The sequence below is a fragment of the Cervus canadensis genome, chromosome 19 (assembly GCF_019320065.1).
Source record: "Cervus canadensis isolate Bull #8, Minnesota chromosome 19, ASM1932006v1, whole genome shotgun sequence".
Taxonomy (NCBI): Eukaryota; Metazoa; Chordata; class Mammalia; order Artiodactyla; family Cervidae; genus Cervus; species Cervus canadensis.
Genome location: NC_057404.1, coordinates 56,340,279 through 56,343,053, shown reverse-complemented (window position 1 = coordinate 56,343,053; position 2,775 = coordinate 56,340,279).

Sequence of the window (2,775 nt, the reverse complement as noted above, 5' to 3'; positions counted from 1 at the left end):
ACAAAAGACCTATACATAGAAAACTATAAAACACTGATGAAAGAAATCAAAGAGGACACAAACAGATGGAGAAAAATACTGTGTTCATGGATTGGAAGAATCAATATTGTCAAAAATGGCTATTCTACCCAAAGCAATCTATAGATTCAATGCAAACCCTATCAAGCTACCAACGTATTCTTTCACAGAACTAGAACCAAAAGAATTTCAACAATTTTGTTATGGAAATACAAAAAACCTCGAAATAGCCAAAGTAATCTTGAGAAAGAAGATGGAACTGGAGGAATCAACCTGCCTGACTTCAAGACTCTACTACAATCCCACAGTCATGCAAGACAGTGTGGTACTGGCAACAAAAGCAGAAATATAGACCAACTGGAACAGAATAGAAAGCCAGAAGATAAATCCACGAACCTATGGAACCACTTACCTTTGAACAAAGGAGGCAAGGATATACAATGAAAAAAGACAACCTCTTTAAACAAGTGGTGCTGGGAAAACTGGTCAACCACTTGTAAAAGAATGAAACTAGAACACTTTCTAACACCATACACAAAAATAAACTCAAAATGGATTAAAGATCTAAATGTAAGACCAGAAACTATAAAACTCCTAGAGGAGAACATAGGCAAAACACTCTCCGACATAAATCACAGCAGATCCTCTATGACCCACCTCCCAGAATATTGGAAATAAAAGCAAAACTAAACAAATGGGATCTAATGAAACTTAAAAAGCTTTTGCACTACAAAGGAAACTATAAGTAAGGTGAAAAGACAGCCGTCAGATTGGGAGAAAATAATAGCAAATGAAGAAACAGACAAAGGATTAATCTCAAAAATATACAAGCAACTCCTGCAGCTCAATTCCAGAAAAATAATGACCCAACCAAAAATGGGCCAGAGAACTAAACAGACATTTCTCCAAAGAAGACATACAGATGGCTAACAAACAACATGAAAAAAATGCTCAACATCACTCATTATCAGAGAACTGCAAATCAAAACCACAATAAGGTACCATTATACGCCAGTCAGGATGGCTGCTATCCAAAAGTCTACAAGCAATAAATGCTGGAGAGGGTGTGGAGAAAAGGAACCCTCTTACACTGTTGGTGGGAATGCAAACTAGTACAGCCACTATGGAGAACAGTGTGGAGATTCCTTAAAAAACTGGAAATAGAACTGCCATATGACCCAGCAATAACCTACTTCTGGGCATACACAACTGAGGAAACCAGATCTGAAAAGAGACACGTGCACCACATGTTCATCGCATCACGCGCATCTGTTTATAATAGCCAGGACATGGAAGCCACCTAGATGCCCATCAGCAGATGAATGGATAAGGAAGCTGTGGTACATATACACCATGGAATATTACTCAGCCATTAAAAAGAATTCATTTGAATCAGTCCTAATGAGATGGATGAAACTGGAGCCCCTTATACAGAGTGAAGTAAGCCAGAAAGATAAAGAACATTACAGCATACTAACACATATATATGGAATTTAGAAAGAAGGTAACGATAACCCTATGTGCAAAACAGAAAAAGAGACACAAATACAGAACAGACTTTTGGACTCTGTGGGAGAAGGGGAGGGTGGGAATGTTTCAAAAGAACACCATGTATACTATCTAATGGTGAAACAGATCACCAGCCCAGGTGGGATGCATGAGACAAGTGCTTGGGCCTGGTGCACGGGGAAGACCCAGAGGAATCGGGTGGAGAGGGAGGTGGGAGGGGGGATCGGGATGGGGAATACATGTAAATCTATGGCTGATTCATATCAATGTATGACAAAAAAAATAAATAAATTAAAAAAATAAATAAATAAAAAAAATTAAAAAAAAAAAAAGAATTGCTTTTTATTTAATGGGAAATAAAATCCATCAAAGGGTTCATAAATATGGCAGTAATGTGGCAAGATTTTTATTTTACATTATAACGATGGCAGCAATGTGGAGGATGAATTCAAGGGAAAAGAAACTGGAGACAGTGAATCCAATTGAAGATTTAATTAGCGTATCTCAGAATGATTATAAGACAGTCGTTGGGGAAATGAAGAAAAAGGGCATAGATTTAGAATCATTCATTTACTCAATAAATATCTGCTGGACTATTTTGTATATGCTAGCTGTGAGCTCTGTGCTAGGCTGGTAGGGAAAAAACAAACCAAACCATGAATGTTCTAAGACAAATAAAAAATATGTAATGTGTGTTTTTGTGTGTATGCATGTATATGTACATGAAAAAAATAAAATTATTAAAAAAATAATGGTATCCTCTGTGGAATAAATAAAAATAATTTTACTTTCTTAGACATTCTTGAATTTTCTGAAGTGTCTGAAGTATCAGTGTATCACATTTAAAAACTTCTAATTTTAAAAATTAAAAAGTTTTCTAATTTTATATTTGCCTCCCAAAACCCTAGTGGAGAAGATAGTCATATGAACAGCCAAAGTAGCAATACAGCAGTTATAATAAGAGATATGTTAAAAAAACAAAAAACAAAAAGGCAAGCAGTAGTACCTAAACATGCCTTGAAGAGACAAGTCATCTTCATGAAGGAAGCAGCATTTCAAATGAAGCTTATAGGGCTTGTGGGAGTCCCAGAGAAGTGATACTCCAAACAAAGGAAACTCAAAATTAATTAGAAAATTAATCTGAGTTGGATAGGCAGATTCTGAAGTCTTATATTGTTTGTGAAAGTGTTTAGAATTTATCTTATAATCTATTATGAAAATGCAAGCAGAAAGAAGACAGCAAATGTT